The sequence below is a fragment of the Pinus tabuliformis genome, chromosome 1_2 (assembly GCF_031772625.1).
Source record: "Pinus tabuliformis cultivar Carrire ecotype Pingquan chromosome 1_2, CPIR1, whole genome shotgun sequence".
Taxonomy (NCBI): Eukaryota; Viridiplantae; Streptophyta; class Pinopsida; order Pinales; family Pinaceae; genus Pinus; species Pinus tabuliformis.
Genome location: NC_142298.1, coordinates 842,798,398 through 842,817,201, shown reverse-complemented (window position 1 = coordinate 842,817,201; position 18,804 = coordinate 842,798,398).

Below are 18,804 nucleotides of genomic sequence, written 5' to 3'. Positions count from 1 at the left end.
GCATGTATAATATCTGATATCTAGAAAAACATGCCAAGCTTCCATGCACAAAATTAATTTGAATGCACAGATAAAATCAAAATGAATTGATTTTTGATATCTAACGAATGGTTTTAATTTATCTAATATTTGATTTACACTGACCTAGCAACAAAATATATTCCAAGTTTGAGTCCTTTAGAGTGTACATAGTCTGCGAGAAACTTTGAAGCTTCCCAACCAGATTAGCCATACAATCCATATGCTCTTCTTACAATGAAGTGAAGATTCTAGAACAATTAAAAATTTATAAATGTATAACAAGTGAAGGAGTCTTATAATTTACTTTGGCATCTGGATTCAAATCACCCCATCTTTTCATTTTACAAAAACTAATTGCCCCACTTCTATATTTTTAATTTGAATTAGAAAGAAAATTACAATTTTATCATTAGCTAAGTGCTTAGAAAATACCAGAATGGCCATGCTATTGATATAAATCATGTTGTAAACTGAATCCTTACTGCATCATGTTCTTCGGCATTTACAACCTGTTGAAACAACTATTTATTTACAGCACGTAACAAAGTTTCTAGACATTTCACAATAACATGTGAATAGTAAATATGAAAATATTTTCGATAAGGAAAACCCTAACTTTAACTGAATTAACGGAACTATAACATATCATTAACATATGTGATCTCCACCATTTACAATTTTAGGTTATTAAATATTTAAAAAAATTAACATTTTAAATATTAGTTATTATAAATATTAAAAATTAACATTTTAATATTAGTTATTATAAATTTATAATCGTTATTATTATAAATAAATAATATATTTTAACACTTGTTGGTTCGAAACGCGTCGGCCAAAAAATTCTCTCATGTGATTTCTACCGAAAGACTTTGTTTAATTTTAAATATTAGTTATTATATATATTAGAAATAACATTTTAAATATTAGTTATTATAAATTTATAATCGTTATTATTATAAATAAATAATATATTTTAAAAAATATATAGATAAAACTTATCATTAATAATAATGAATTTGAAAACAATATTATTAATTAAAAAATATTAATAACATCTTTAATACAATATTAATCATGTTTAATAACCTCTCTTATTTGATTAATATTATAAACCTAAGTGATTAATAAGTCCAAGGATTTAATCTCTTAGGTTTATTAATTCCATAGTCACTATAATTAATGTTCTAAAATTGTGGTCAACCTATAGTCAACCATATTTATTTTAGTGAACTAAATTTATTTTAGTTATAATTTTTATTTTAGAATTAATATACCTTAGTTTTATAATATCAATTCCTTGGGTTTAATATTATTCCTTTTGGTTTATAACATATTGGGGTTTTAACCCGGATGCAGGTGCATTAATAGCGTGTTAATCGCACTGCATACGACTTGGGCTGCTGTCATTCTACTTAGCTGGATCTGGTAGTTCGTGGTATGTGATCTCCAGGAATTTATGGTTCATTTGGCTCGAGGTCTGCAGGTAAGTGATTTTATTATGGCGCGCCTTAATCACGGTTCATTTGCTCTGAGTTCTTCAGGTATTGGTAATCTGGTTCTCCTCTGTTGGTTATGCCCTCAGCACCCCTGCGCAGCTCAGGGAGTTTGGAAGCCCCTCTGGCTTCATAACTGGTCTCAATCTGCCTGCTTCTGGTATATGGTTCTGGTTTTCTCCACTGGTGTCTGGTGTATTGAGTTGGTCTTCTCCGCCTGCGTCCGGTCTACTGATTTCGTCTTGTCCGTCTGTGTATGGTGTATCGATTCGGTCTTTTCTGCAAGTGTCTGGTTCGTGCATTGGGTTTATTCTGCCTTTGCCTGGTTTTTTCTTCTGGTCTATTCAATCTATAGCGAGCTTTACATCTGCGTCTACTGTAAAGAGGTCTAGTCCTTGAATTGGGTTCAATTAGCTTGTGTCTAGCCTCTTTACTCCCACCTTCAGTCTCCATGTTCATTCAAGCTATCGATACATTATGTAATGGCCCAACATCGTAGCATCCCCCAGCGTGGTAGTAATTCAGGCTCTCGTGGAGGTTCTCGGGATCGTGGTGGCTCTGCTTCTCAACGCATCACTCCGTTAGCCTCTGCCTCTCCATCCTCTCCGCCCTCTGACCATTCTCGACCCACCCTGAACAGCTCCTTTCAAACGACCCGGTTACAGTTCATAAGTAGGCTCAATAAGCCTCTCATCTCAGCCACTATAACTGTTATCTTCTCGGAGGAGGAAGATGAGCTTACAAGCTCGGATGAAAACTCTAGGGCACAGTCTCAATCTCAAAATTCAAGTGATTTTAAGGATGACTTGGCTAGAGTTGTCCTTAATGACACTGCCGTGCTGCACAAGGAGGGCCATCAGGAAGACCTTCAACCCCAGCCAGCTTCACCTCAAGAGCAAATTATTGCTTGTGAGCCTGCGCGCCTCTCTGGAAGTGTTCTGAATCTTGTTCTTCCTCCAGAAGGCAGTATGATGGAAGCTGAAGACAATGTGATGGTAACCTGGGTTAGCTCCACCAACCAGGAAAACGAGGACGCGACAGGCTCTCCTTCGCAGGTTTAATCACTCCTGGCTCCAACGTCATGACAGCAAGTTATCTTCTGATTTCTAGTATTTGTGTGAAGTTCCCATGATGCATGGCTTCTTTTCATATCAGCATGAAATTTTATAGTCTCCAGGACATAAATCTGTTTTTCAATCTTTTTGTAATAGCGATTGTAAAGGACAACATTTTTGTAAATGATCAGCTTCCTCTGAAGCTTCGATCTCATATAGCTCAGTTTAGTTTTGGGTCTCTCAAGCTTACCATAATTCTCACTTCTATGACTCTCATTTTTGTAAAAGGAATGCAGTGTGCTACCTGCAACAGTCTTTTTGGTAGAGGGCAGGCTACAACCCCCTCAGAGGTTCAAACCTCTTTGTAAATATTTTTTCCTTTTATCTTTTAATAGAATAGTCTTTATACAGAAAAAAAAAAAAAAACATATTGGGGTTTTAGAATTATTCCCTTGGGTTTATAATATCAATTCCTTATGTTTATTAATGTAAGGGTTTGTATTCCTAGGGTATAATATTAGTCATAGGATTTATAATATTAATCCTAGGGTTTAATATTAAAACTAAATCCAATGTACTAGTGGTTTTATATATAAATTGCAATGAAGAATTCATTAATAGGATAAAAAATTCATATGTGATCTCCACCATTTACAATTTTAGGTTATTAAATATTTAAAAAAAATAACATTTTAAATATTAGTTATTATAAATTTATAATAGTTATTATTATAAATAAATAATATATTTTAAAAAATATATAAATGAAAATTATCATTAATAATAATGAATTTGAAAATAATATTATTAATTAAAAAACTATTAATAACATCGTTAATGCAATATTAATCATGTTTAATAACATCTCTTATTTGATTAATACTATAAATCTAAGTGATTAATAAATCCAAGGATTTAGTCTTTTTGGTTTCTTGATTCCATAGTCGCCATAATCAATGTTCTAAAATTTTGGTCAACCCATAAAAAACAATATTTATTTTAGTGAACTAGGTTTATTTTAGGGTTTATAATTTTTATTTTAGGATTTATATACCTTAGATTTATAATATCAATCCGTTGGGTTTAATATTATTCACTTTTGTTTATAACACATTGGGTTTTAGAATTATTCCCTTGGGTTTATAATATCAATCCCTTAAGTTTATTAATGTAAGCGTTTTTATTCCTAGGGTATAATATTATTCATAGGGTTTATAATATTAATCCTAGGGTTTAATATTAAAACTAAATCCAATGTACTAGTGGTTTTATATATAAATTGCAATGAAAAATTCATAAATAGAATAAAAAACTTATATGTGATCTCCACCATTTACAATTTTAGTTTATTAAATATTTAAAAAAATAAATAAATATTAGTTATTATAAATATTAAAGATAACATTTTAAATATTAGTTATTATAAATATTAAAAGATAACACTTTAAATATGAGTAATTATAAATATTAAAAATAAAATTTTAAAATATTAGTTATTATAAATTTATAATAGTTATTATTATAAATAAATAATATATTTTAAAAATATATATAAATAAAAATTATCATTAATAATAATGAATTTGAAAACAATATTATTAATTAAAAAAATATTAATAACATCATTAATACAATATTAATCATGTTTAATAACATCTCTTATTTGATTAATATTATAAATCTGAGAAAGGATTTAATCTCTTCGGTTTATTAATTTCATAGTCATCATAATCAATGTTCTAAAATTGTGGTCAACCCATAGTCAACCATATTTATTTTAGTGAACTAGGTTTATTTTAGGGTTTATAATTTTTATTTTAGGATTTATATACCTTAGTTTTATAATATCAATCCCTTGGGTTTAATATTATTCCCTTGGGTTTATAACATATTGGGGTTTTAGAATTATTCCCTTGGGTTTATAATATCAATATCTTAGGTTTATTAATGTAAGGGTTTGTATTCCTAGGGTATAATATTATTCATAGGGTTTATAATATTAATCCTATTGTTTAATATTAAAACTAAATCCAATGTACTAGTGGTTTTATATATAAATTGCAATGAAGAATTCATAAATAGGATAAAAAACTCATATGTGATCTCCACCATTTACAATTTTAGGTTATTAAATATTTAAAAAAATTAACATTTTAAATATTAGTTATTATAAATTTATAATAGTTATTATTATAAATAAATAATATATTTTAAAAAATTATCATTAATAATAATGAATTTGAAAACAATATTATTAATTAAAAAAACTATTAATAACATCGTTAATACAATATTAATCATGTTTAATAACATCTCTTATTTGATTAATATTATATACCTAAGTGATTAATAAATCCAAGGATTTAATCTCTTTAGTTTATTAATTCCATAGTCACCATAATCAATGTTCTAAAATTGTGGTCAACCCGTAGTCAACCATATTTATTTTAGTGAACTAGGTTTATTTTAGGGTTTATAATTTTTATTTTAGGATTTATATACCTTAGTTTTATAATATCAATCCCTTGGGTTTAATATTATTCCCTTGGGTTTATAACACATTGGGGTTTTAGAATTATTCCCTTGGGTTTATAATATCAATCCCTTAGGTTTATTAATGTAAGGGTTTGTATTCCTTGGGTATAATATTATTCATAGGGTTTATAATATTAATATTAGGGTTTAATATAAATCCCTTGGGTTTATAATCATGGTCAGCCATGGTCCAATGTCACATTGTAACAAAGATTGTCTCAATATGAAAATCAACCATGGTCTACCATGGTCAACCATAGTCTGACGTCACATTGTGCCAAAGATTGTCTCAATATGAAAATCAAGCATGGTCAACCATGTCTACTTTTTGGTTTATAATATTTATCTTAGGTTTTATATGCCTTGAGTTTATAATATTTATCCTTTGGGTTAAATATTATTCCCTTAGGTTTTTAGTATTAATCCCTTTGGTTTCTAATATCAATCCCTTATATTTATTAATCTAAGGGTTCTTATTCCAAGGGCTAATTATTATTCATAGGATTTATAATATGAATACTTAGGTCTAATATAAATCCCTTTGGTTTATGATCATGGTCAACCATGGTCCAACGTCACATTGTGACAAAGATTTTCTCAATATGAAAATCAACCATGGTCCAACATTGCATTGTAACAAAAGATTGTCTGCATATGAAAATAAATCATGGTCAACCATGTTGCAACGTTGCATTGTGAAAAATATTGTCTCAACATGAAAATCAACCATGGTTAACCATGATAATTTTAGGGTTTACAATATTTATCTTAGGGTTTATATATCTTGGGTTATTTATCCCTTGTGTGTAATATTATTACCTTGGGTGTTTAGTATTGATCCCTTGGGTTTATTAATCTAAGGGTTCATATTCCTAGGGTGTACTATTATTCATAGGGTTAATAATATTAATCCTTGGGTTTACTATAAATCCCATGGATTTAGTTAATTAAATTGGGTTGATAATATTCATCCCTTTGGTTTAATATTACTCCAAACAATAGTCAACCATAGTCAACCATATTCAACTATAGTCAACCATGTTTATTTTAGGGTTTATAATATTTATTTTAGGGTTTGTATACCTTGGGTTTATAATATTAATCCCTTGGATATAATATCCTTGGTCAACCATGTTGCAACGTCGCATTGTGACAAATACTATCTCAATATGAAAATCAACCATGATAATTTTAGGGTTTACTTCCCATGGGTTTACAATATCAATCCTTTGGGTTTATTAATCTAAGGGTCCATATTCCTCTCGTGTACTATTATTCATATGGTTCATAATATTAATACTTGGGTTTAATATAAATCTCATTGATTTAATTAATTAAATTGGGTTGATAATATTCATCCCATGGGTTTAATATTACTCCCAACCATAGTGAATGAGAGTTAGCCATTGTCAACCATAGTCAACTATAATCAACCATATTTATTTTAGTCAACCATGTTTATTTTAGGGTTTATAATATTTATTTTAGGTCTTATATACCTTAGGTTTATAATATTAATCCCTTGGGTCTAATATCCATGGTCAACCATGTTGCAACATTGCATTGTGAGAAATATTGTCTCAATATGAAAATCTCCCATGGTCAACCATGATAATTTTATGGTTTACAATATATATCTTAGGGTTTATATACCTTAGATTTATAATATTTATCCCTTGACTGTAATATTATTCCCTTGGGTTTTTAGTATTGATCCCTTGGGTTTATTATTCCCATGGGTTTATAATATAATTCCATTGGGTTTATTAATCTAAAGGTTCATATTCCTAGGGTGTACTATTATTCATAGGGTTCATAATATTAATCCTTAGGTTTAATATCAATCCCATGAATTTAATTAATTAAATTGGGTTGATAATATTCATCCCTTGGGTTTAATATTACTCTCAACCATAGTCAACCATGTTTATTTTAGGGTTTATATAACTTAGGTTTATAATATTAATCCCTTGGGTCTAATATTATTCCATTAAGTTTATAAAATTTTGGGGTTTTAGAATTAATCCTTGGGTTCAATATTAATCCTTGGGTCTAATATAAATCCCCTTGGTTTATAATCATGGTCCACCATAACATTGTGACAAACATTTTCTCAATATGAAAATCAACCATGGCCCAACATTGCATTGTGACAAAAGATTGTCTGCATATGAAAATAAATCATTGTCAACCATGGTCAACCATGTTGCAACATCACATTGTGACAAATATTGTCTCAATATGAAAATCAACCATGGTCAACCATGATAATTTTAGGGTTTACAATATTTATCTTAGGGTTTATATATCTTCGGTTTATAATATTTATGCCTTCTGTGTAATATTATTACCTTGGGTGTTTAGTATTGATCCCTTGGGTTTATTATTCATGTGGGTTTATAATATCAATCCCTTAGGTTTATTAATCTAAGGGGTCATATTCATAGGGTGTACTATTATTCATATGGTTCATAATATTAATACTTGGGTTTAATATAAATCTCATAAATCTCCAAACAATAGTCAACCATGGCCAACCATATTAACCATAGTCAACCATATTTATTTTATTCAACCATGTTTATTTTAGGGTTTATAATATTTATTTTAGGGTTTGTATACCTTGAGATTATAATATTAATCCCTTGGATATAATGTCCATGATCAACCATGTTGCATCGTCGCATTGTGACAAATATTGTCTCAATATGAAAATCAACCATGGTCAACGATGATATTTATGTTAGGGTTTATTTACCTTGGGTTTATAATATTAATCCCTTGGGTTTAATATTATTCACTTGGGTTTGTAATCCTTTGGGATTTTAGTATTAACACCTTGGGTTTATAATATCAATATATTGGGTTTATTAATCTAAGGGTTCATATACATAGGGTATAATATTATTCATAGGGTTTATAATATTATACATAGGTTTTAATATAAATCCCTTGGGTTTATAATAATTTTCTACTGTAGTCCAACGTCACATTATGACAAAGATTGTCTCAATATAATCAACCATATTCAACCATGGTTAACAATGGTAAACCATTAGGTTTATTCATAAGGTTTATAAGATTAATCCTTAGGTTTAATATAAGTCCTTTGGGTTTATAATTATGGTCAACCTTATTCAATCATGGTCCAATGTCACATTGTGACAAAGATTGTCTCAATATGAAAATGAACCATTGTTAATCATCGTTAACCATGGTCAACAATGGTAAACCATTGTCAAGAATGGTAAACCATTGTCAATTGTTGTAGACCATGGTAAATCATGGTTAGCCATCGTCCTATGTCACATTGTGACAAAAATTGTCAATATGATAATCAACAATGGTCCAACGTTGCATTGTGACAAAGATTGTCTCAATATGAAAATCAACCTTGGTAAACCTTAGTCAACCATGCTTTCTTTAGGGTTTATAATATTTATTTTAGGATTTATTTACCTTGGGGTTATATGATGCGGGAGCATGTGACTCAGAGGGAAAAGTCTTCCAACTTATTCCAAAAATCCAAAAAAATCTACAGGCAAGGGAATGGGGTCCTTTAGCTTGCAATTTCCATGTTTTTTTAGTTAAAGATAGAATAAAATATAGGAATAAAACATGCTAATATTATCTCAGATGGATAAGCTGTAATAAAGCTTTTACGCTTTAAATCATTCTTGTAAAGCATGCTTTTGTAACGGATAAGGACCGAGAAGGCCTATCCTTTAATTATAAATAAAGAGGCAAGCGATACTTTCAAGGGAGAGAAGGGAGGAGCGAGTGCTAAAGCATTATTATTTAAAACTTTTCTCTCGGCGTTTCTAATCCAATGGTTTCTGGTAATGTGTATGCATAGTTTATTATTCTGTGTATTAACAGTGTTGAATTGTCTTACTGTTCCCCGCATGATGTATCTGCTGTGTAATTAAGCATTTGGGTTGTTTTCCCTTTATTTGTTGCACCGTCCATAGGCCTTTAATCACGTTTTATAAGTTTCGCATATATTTCTGTTTACACTAAGAATTCATGCAAATTTCCATTAAGCAGGCACTGTAGCAGATGTGAAACTTTATAAATGTTGGTTCTTACCCTTATCGGATCCGAACCCCATATCGCGTCGGAGAGGGCCTTTAAACTTTTAACAGTGTGAGCTCCGATATTCCGGAGCCGAAGTGTTATATAGCGCGGCATATAAGAGTTTCGGGTCCGAAAGGAGCCCGTAGTATGACTAAGTGGGTGAGCTCCGATATCCCGAAGCCGAAATACTATAGAATGGAGCTTAATGGGTGTCGAGTCCACAAAGGCTTCATACTGTACCCTCAATAAACGAACCCAGAATATTATAGAGAGCAGCTTTGAAGGGGCGTTGGGTCCGCAGACCCGTTACATTACAACCCCGCCGATAGGCCGGACCCGAAATCCATATAAAAGGGAGCCTATAGAGCATCGGGTCCGCGGGATTCATTGCGCATTGAAGGCAATAAGGTTTGAGAGATCCACCGATTGCGATATCGCATCGGGGAAAAGGAAAAGGGGGACATATAAAGCGTCGATATTGTTTGAAGTAATTCTTTTAGAATTACTATGCCGATAGCATAAAGCCGTCGCATAAAGTCGCCGATAGTGTTGGGTGTAATATCCCTCTTATAAAGCCTCCGATAGTGTTTGGAGTAATTCTTTTATAATTACCGAATAAAGCCACTGTTGTCAATTAAGCAAGGTTGTTTGGGGCTTTAAAGAAAGAAATGAAGACATCAGTTTAATGACTGATACACCTAAGGAAATAGAAAAGGAAGTTGAGGCTGATATAGAAGAACTTACTGCCAGATTGGGAAGGTTATCCTTAATGCCTGCACCCACGCCATCATTAGTGGTATCATAGCCATCAACTGACATTGAATTGAATCTCAGGAGTAGGAGAAGGATGGCTTTTAGAGTTGGAAGAGGATGAGAACGTGGTAGAAGAGGATGGCTTGTTGCAAATGCTGAAATAATGGAAATAGTAGAAGAGCTGCGAGCTAGATTGGATGCGTTAACTTCAGACAAAAACATAGATGATGGAGATGTCAGTGAACCCAAAGTTGAAGCTACAGGAGAGGAGGAAGCTGTACAGGTTACTCCTGAGATGAGGTTCTTTCAATCAGTGTTGAAATCCACAGCTAGGCCAAAGACCGAGGTATCGGTATACCAAGGAGGATTGAATCCAGAAGAATTGATAGACTGGATCAATTGCATGGAGAAATTCTTCGATTATGAAGAAACAGAAGATGAGAAGAAAGTGAAGTTTGCTGTCACCAAGTTAAAAGGCCATGCAGCGCTCTGGTGGGATGGTGTGCAAGCAGAAAGGAAGAGACTTGGTAAGCAGCCAATCAAGAATTGGAGCAGGATGGTAACAAAGTTAAGAGGTAAGTTTTTGCCAAGTAATTATCAGCAAACATTGTTTAGACAAATGCAAAATCTTAGACAGAGAGCTTTGACAGTAAAAGAATACACAGAAGAGTTCTATAAGGTGAGCATAAGAGCTAGAGAAGCCCAAGATACAGATGAGAAGGTGGCTAGATATATGAATGGCCTCAGGATGGACATTTAAGATGAGATAAGTCTGTTGTCTCCGAAAACAGTAGAGGAAGCTTATAAGATAGCACTGAAAGCTAAAGAAAAACTCATGAGGAAGCAGTCTGCCTGAGGGAGAGGGACTTTCAGAGGAAAAGGAAGTCAAGGTGGTAGAGGAAGGTCTACAGCACCTAAATAAGGAGCTAGTAGTAGCTCAACCTAGCATGCACCCACAAGAGGTGATGCAAGAGGCAGAGGGAGTTTTTCTAGATGAAGAGGAGGCAGAGGAAGAGGTAGAGAAGTAAGATGTTACAGATGTAACAAGCTGGGACATAGAGCTTTTGAGTGTCCTGAGAGTGCAGAAACAAAGAAGAGGAATGCCATTGTTGCTCCAGATGAAGGAGAAGCACCAGTGGCAGCAATAGCAGAAGAAGAAAATACACCAGAAAGAGGAGAATCTCTGGTAGTTAATAAAGTCCTGCTTAAGCCAGCAAAGGAAATGGCTGAACCACCACAAAGGAAGACTTTATTCAGGACAGTGTGCAAAGTTCAAGGGAAATGTTGCCAGATGATCATTGATAGTGGCAGCACTGATAATTTGGTCTCTACAGAAGTAGTGGAGAAATTGAAGCTGAAAATAATGAAGCATCCAAAACCTTATAAGGTGTCATGGTTGCAAAAGGGACATCAACTGTTAGTAAGTGAACAGTATGAAGTGGAATTTCAAGTGGGCAAGTATAAAGATAAAATTGTTTGTGATGTGATGCCCATGGACGTGTGTCACATATTGCTTGGAAGACCTTGGCAATATGACAGAGGAGCCATACATGATGGGAAAAGAAACACCTACAAGTTTGGAAAGGATGGTGTCAATCATACATTGTTGCCTCTGCAAGAAGAAGATGTACCGGGACAGAAGACTGATCCAAAAACTCTATTACTTGGAGGAAAGGAATACCTGAAGCAGATTGAAGAAAATGAGGTAAATTTTGTTGTAATTTGCAAGCCCAAAGTAATAATGACTTCTACTAAAGTTTCTGATTTACCCATTGAAATTCAAGAAATGTTGGAGAAATATTGTGATATTATTGTTGATGATTTGCCTAATGAATTACCACCAATTCGAAGAATCAATCATCATATAGATTTGATCCCTGGAGCAAGTCTACCTAACAAAGCAACATATAGAATGACTTCTACAGAAAATGAAGAAGTTAAGAAACAGGTGCAAGAATTGCTTGATAAGGGGCTGATCAGAGAAAGCTTGAGTCCCTGCGTAGTGCCAACAGTCCTGAGCCCAAAGAAAGATGGAGGCTGGAGAATGTGTACAGATTCGAGAGCCATCAATAAAATCACAATCAGGTACAGATTTCCGTTACCCAGAATTGAAGATTTAATGGATTGCTTGACTGGAGCAAAATATTTTTCAAAACTAGATCTTAAAAGTGGATATCATCAGATAAGGATAAGAGAGGGGGATGAGTGGAAAACCACTTTTAAGACCAATGAAGGATTATATGAATGGAGAGTGATGCCTTTTGGGTTGTCAAATGCACCAAGTACATTCATGAGGCTCATGAATGAAGTTATTAAAGAGTTCATTGGAAAATTTGTAATAGTATATCTGGACGATATATTAGTCTATAGCAGGTCCAAGGAGGAGCACTTGAGGCATTTAAATTATGTCCTATAGAAGTTACAGCAAGAAAAACTATTGCTGAACCTGAAGAAGTGTTCATTAATGAAAGAGAAGCTGGTGTACTTGGGATTTGTTATTTCTGATGAAGGGTTGAATATGGATCCAGAGAAGATCAAAGCAATTATGGAGTGGCCTTCACCCAAGAGTGTTTTTGAGGTAAGGAGTTTTCATGGTCTTGCTAGTTTTTACAGAAAATTCATTAAGAATTTTAGTAAGATTAATGCACCTATTATTGAGACCATAAAGAAGGATAAACAACCATTTAAGTGGACTGCTGAAGCAGAGAGAAATTTTCAGCTGTTAAAGAAGAAAATAACTGAAAAGCCTGTTTTGGTTCTTCCTGATTTTAACAAAACTTTTCAAGTTAAGTGTGATGCCAGCGCAGAAGCAATTGGAGGAGTTTTAAGCCAAGAAGATAGACCAATAGCTTATTTTAGTGAAAAGCTAAATGATGCAAAAAATAAGTATTCTTCTTATGATAAAGAGTTCTACGCAGTTGTGTAGACATTAAAGAAATGGAGGCATTATTTAATGTCAAAAGAATTTATTCTTTATTCAGATAACCATGCATTGCAGTTCATAATGCAGCAGCCAAAACTCAGCCAGAGACATGCTAAATGGGTAGAATATCTTCAAGGCTTTCATTTTGTGTTGAAGCATATAACTGGGCAGTCCAACAAAGTTGCAGATGCCTTAAGTAGGAGGAATGTATTGCTTCAAGAAAGTCAAATCCAAGTGTTGGGTTTTGATTTTCTTAAGGAATTATATGAGACCAATTCAGATTTTAAGGAGGCATTTGAGGCTTGTAAAAATCCTGTTTTGGCGGATAGGAGCAAGTGGTTGGATTATTTCCTACAAGATGGACTGTTATTTAAGAAAAATCAGCTGTGCATACCAAACTGTTCAATGAGAGAAAATTTAATCAAAGAGAAGCATAGTGGAGGACTTGCAAGACATTTTGGTGCAGAGAAGACTTTTGAACAACTCAATAGATTTTATTTCTAGCCGAAAATGAAATCTGAAGTAGAGAAGTATGTAAGAAATTGTAAAGTCTGCCAATATGCAAAGGGAAGGAGCCAGAACACAGGGTTGTATATACCATTACCAATTCCAGATAGGCCTTGGGATATGGTAAGTATGGATTTTGTGTTGGGATTACCAAAGACTCAAAGAGGTTATGATTCAATTTTGTTGTAGTGGACAAATTTTCAAAAATGGCACACTTTATTCCATGTTATAAAACTAGTGATTCTTCTCACATTGCTAATTTGTTTTTTAAAGAAATTGTAAGATTGCATGGGTTGCCCAAAAGAATTATTTCAGACAGAGATTCAAAATTCGTTGGACATTTCTGGAGAACACTATGGAAGAAGCTGGGGACTAAATTAAATTTTAGTTCTACCTATCATCCACAAATTGATGGATAGACTGAAGTTGTGAACATAAGTTTAGGCAATCTTCTGAGGAGCCTTACGGCAGAGCATCCAAAGCAATGGGATCAAGTGTTACCACAAGTTGGGTATGCATATAATGACTCACCGAACAGGAGCACAGGACAGAGCCCATTCCATATTGATTATGGAATGCATCCAAGAGGAATATCTGAATTAAGGAATTTGGGAAAACAAGAAATGAGAAGTGCAGAGGGTGAAGACTTTGCTTCAAGAATGCAGGCGATACATGAACAAGTGAAAAAACAGTTGTAGGATAGCAACATCAAGTACAAAACCAGAGCAGATATGAGGAGAAGAGAGGTGAAATTTGAAGTTGGGGATTGGGTTTTAGCACATCTCAGAAAGGAGAGATTTCCAAAGGGAGAGTATAATAAGTTAAAATCGAGGAAAATTGGACCGTGCAGAATACTGAGGAAATTCTCTGCAAATGCTTATGAGATTGAATTACCACCTGATGTGGGAATATCACCAATTTTTAATGTTGCAGACTTATACAAGTATGAGAATGAAACTGCAGATGATACAGGACAGGGTCAGGAGACTCCATAGGTTAACTGGGTAAAACAGTTACCCATAGCAAAGAATTTACAGCCAGAAAGAATTCTGGACAAGAAAGTGCACAAGAAGACAAGGGGACGATAGTACTTCCAGTATCTGGTGAAATGGAAGGGACAGCTAATCGCTGAAGCTACTTGGGTTACAGAAGATGTTCTACAGAAACTGGGCAAATATGTAGACGAGCTCATGGACAGGAGCCCATGAAGAATTTTGTCCTCAGGAGTCTGATGCGGGAGCATGTGACTCAGAGGGAAAAGTCTTCCAATTTATTCCAAAAATCCAAAAAATCTACAGGCAAGGGAGTGGGGTCCTTTAGCCTGCAATTTCCATGTTTTTTTAGTTAAAGATAGAATAAAATCTAGGAATAAAACATGCTAATATTATCTCAGATGGATAAGTTGTAATAAAGCTTTTACGCTTTAAATCATTCTTGTAAAGCATGCTTTTGTAACGGATAAGGACCGAGAAGGCCTATCCTTTAATTATAAATAAAGAGGCAAGCGATACTCTCAAGGGAGAGAAGGGAGGAGCGAGTGCTAAAGCATTATTATTTAAAACTTTTCTCTCAGCGTTTCTAATCCAATGGTTTCTGGTAATGTGTATGCATAGTTTATTATTCTGTGTATTGACAATGTTGAATTGTCTTACTGTTCCCCGCATGATGTATCTACTGTGTAATTAAGAATTTGGGCCGTTTTCCCTTTCTTTGCTGCGCCGTCCACAGGCCTTTAATCATGTTTTATAAGTTTCACATATATTTCTGTTTACACTAAGAATTCATGCAAATTTCCATTAAGCAGGCACTGTAGCGGACGTGAAACTTTATAAATGTTGGTTCTTACCCTTATCGGGTCCGAACCCCATATCGCGTCGGAGAGGGCCTTTAAACTTTTAACAGTGTGAGCTCCGATATTCCGGAGCCGAAGTGTTATATAGCGCGGCATATAAGAGTTTCGGGTTCGAAAGGAGACCGTAGTACGACTAAGTGGGTGAGCTTCGATATCCTGGAGCAAAATACTATAGAATGGAGCTGAATGGGTGTCGGGTCCGCAAAGGCTTCGTACTGTACCCTTAATAAACGAACCCAGAATATTATAGAGAGCAGATTTGAAGGGGCGTCGGGTCCGCAGACCCGTTACATTACAACCCCGCCGATAGGGAACTGCCGATAGGCCGGACCCGAAATCCATATAAAAGGGAGCCTATAGAGCATCGGGTCCACGGGGTTCATCGCGCATCGGAGGCATTGAGGTTTGGGAGATCCGCCGATTGCGATATCACGTCGGGGAAAAGGAAAAGGGGGACATATAAAGCGCCGATATTGTTTGAAGTAATTCTTTTAGAATTACTATGCCGATAGCATAAAGCCGTCGCATAAAGCCGCTGATAGTGTTGGGTGTAATATCCCTCTTATAAAGCCTCCGATAGTGTTTGGAGTAATTATTTTAGAATTACCGAATAAAGCCACTGTTGTCAATTAAGCAAGGTTGTTTGGGGTTTTAAAGAAAGAAATGAAGACATCAGTTTAATGACTGATACACCTGAGGAAACAGAAAAGGAAGTTGAGGCTGATATAGAAGAACTTACTGCCAGATTGGGAAGGTTATCCTTAACGCCTACACCCACGCCATCATTATAATATTAATCCCTTAGGTTTAATATTATTCCCTTGGGTTTATAATCATTTGGGATTTTAGTATTAACCCCTTGGGTTTATTATTTCGTTGGGTTTATAATATCAATCTCTTGGGTTTATGATTCCCTTGGGTTTATAATATTAATACCTTGGGCTTACTAATCCAAGGGTTCATATTCCTAGGCTATAATATTATTCATAGGGTTTATAATATTAAGCATAGTGTTTGATAAAAATCCTTTGGGTTTATAATCATTGTCAACGATGGTCAACCATGGTCCAATGCCTCATTGTGAGAAATATTGTGTAAATATAAAAATCAACCATGGTCAACCATGGTCCAACGTCACATTTTGACAAAGATTGTCTCAATATGAAAATCAACCATGATCAACCATGGTCAATGATGGTCCAACATCACATTGTGGCAAAGATTAACTCAATATGAAAATCAACCATGGTAAACCACAGTTAACCATGTTTATTTTAGGGTTTATAATATTTATCTTAGTGCTTATATACCTTGGGTTTATAATATTAATCCCTTGGGTTTAATATTATTCCCTTGGGTTTATAATATTTATCCCTTGGGTTTATAATCCATTTGAGTTTTAGTATTAACCCCTTAGGTTTATAATATCAATCCCTTGGGTTTATTAATTTAAGGGTTCATATTCCTAGACAAAGATTGTCTTAATATGAAATTGAACCATGGTCAATTGTTGTCAACAATGGTAAACCATTGTGAATCATCATCAACCATGGTCAATCATGGTCAACCATGGTCGAATGTCACATTTGTCTGAAAATTTGTCAAGCATTGCATTGTGACAAACATTGTCTCAATGCGATAATCAATCTAATAATGTTTGTTGCAATGTTATATTTCATTGAAATTTATTCAATGTTGTAATGTGACATTAGAAAATTGGGGTTTAATATTAGGTTTCTAATATTGTGTTTAATATTAGATTTATAATTTTAGAGTTTAATATTGGGATTATAACATTAGGGTTTTTATTATTGGGTTTAATATTAATCCTAGGGTTTGTAATATTAATCCTACTATTTATATTAATCCCTTGGGTTTATTAATCCCCTAGGTTTATAATAATAATACCTTGGGTTTATTCATCTCTTAGGTTTGTAAATCCATTAGGATGATTAATTGTTTGGGTTTATATATTGAGACAATCTTTCTCATTGTGAGAAATATCGTCTGAATATGAAAATCAACCATGGCGTACCATGGTCAACCATGGTCCAATGTCACATTATGACAAAGATTGTATCAATATGAAAATGAACCATGATCAACCATGGTCAATGATGGTCCAACGTCGCATTGTGGCAAATATTAGCTCAATATAAAAATCAACTATGGTAAACCATAGTTAACTATGTTTATTTTAGGGTTTATAATATTTATCTTAGTGTTTATATACCTTGGGTTTATAATATTAATCCCTTGGGTTTAAGATTATTCCCTTGGGTTTATAATCCCTTGGGGTTTTAGTATTAACCCCTTGGGTTTATAATATCAATCCCTTGGGTTTATTAATCTAAGGGTTCATATTCCTAGACAAAGATTGTCTTAATATGAAAATGAACCATGGTCAACTATTGTCAACAATGGTAAACCATTGTCAGTCATCGTCAACCATGGTCAAATGTCACATTCATCTAAAAATTTGTCAAGCATTGCATTGTGGCAAACATTCTCTCAATGTGATAATAAATCTAATAATGTTTGTTGCAATGCTATATTTCATTGAAATTTATTCAATGTTGTAATGTGACATTAGAAAATGGAGTTTAATATTAGGGTTTCAAATATTAGGTTTCTAATATTGTGTTTAATATTAGATTTATAATTTTAAAGTTTAATATTGGGATTATAATATTAGGGTTTTTATTATTGGGTTTAATATTAATCCTAGGGTTTGTAATATTAATCTTAATATTTATATTAATCCTTGGGTTTATTAATCCCCTAGGTTTATAATACTAATAACTTAGGTTCATTAATTTCTTGGGTTTATTATATTGACCACTTGAGTTTATGATATTGAGACAATAATATGAAAATCAACCATGGTCTACCATGGTCAACCATGGTGCAACGCCACATTATGACAAAGATTGTCTCAATATGAAAACCAACCGTGATCAACCATGGACAATGATGGTCCAACATCGCATTGTGGCAAAGATTAGGTCAATATGAAAATCAACCATGGTAAATGACAATTAACTATGTTGTTTATAATATTTATCTTAGTGTTTATATACCTTGGGTTTAATATTATTCCCTTGGGTTTATAATATCAATTGCTTTGGTTTATTAATTTAAGGGTTCATATTCCTAGACAAAGATTGCCTTAATATGAAAATGAACCATGGTCAACTATTATAAAAAATGGTAAACCATTGTTACTCATCGTCAACCATAGTCAATCATGGTCAACAATGGTCGAATGTCACATTTGTTTGAAAATTTGTCAAGCATTGCATTGTCACAAACATTGTCTCAATGCGATAATCAATCTAATAATGGTAAACCAATATTATATTTCATTGAAATTTATTCATTGTTATAATGTGACATTAGAAAATTGGGGTTTAATATTAGGGTTTCAAATATTAGGTTTCTAATATTGTGTTTAATATTAGATTTATTATTTTAGAGTTTAATATTGGGATTATAATATTAGGGTTTTTATTATTGGGTTTAATATTAATCCTGGGGTTTTAGCATAAATACTTTGGGTTTATTGTTCCCTTGGGTTTATAATAT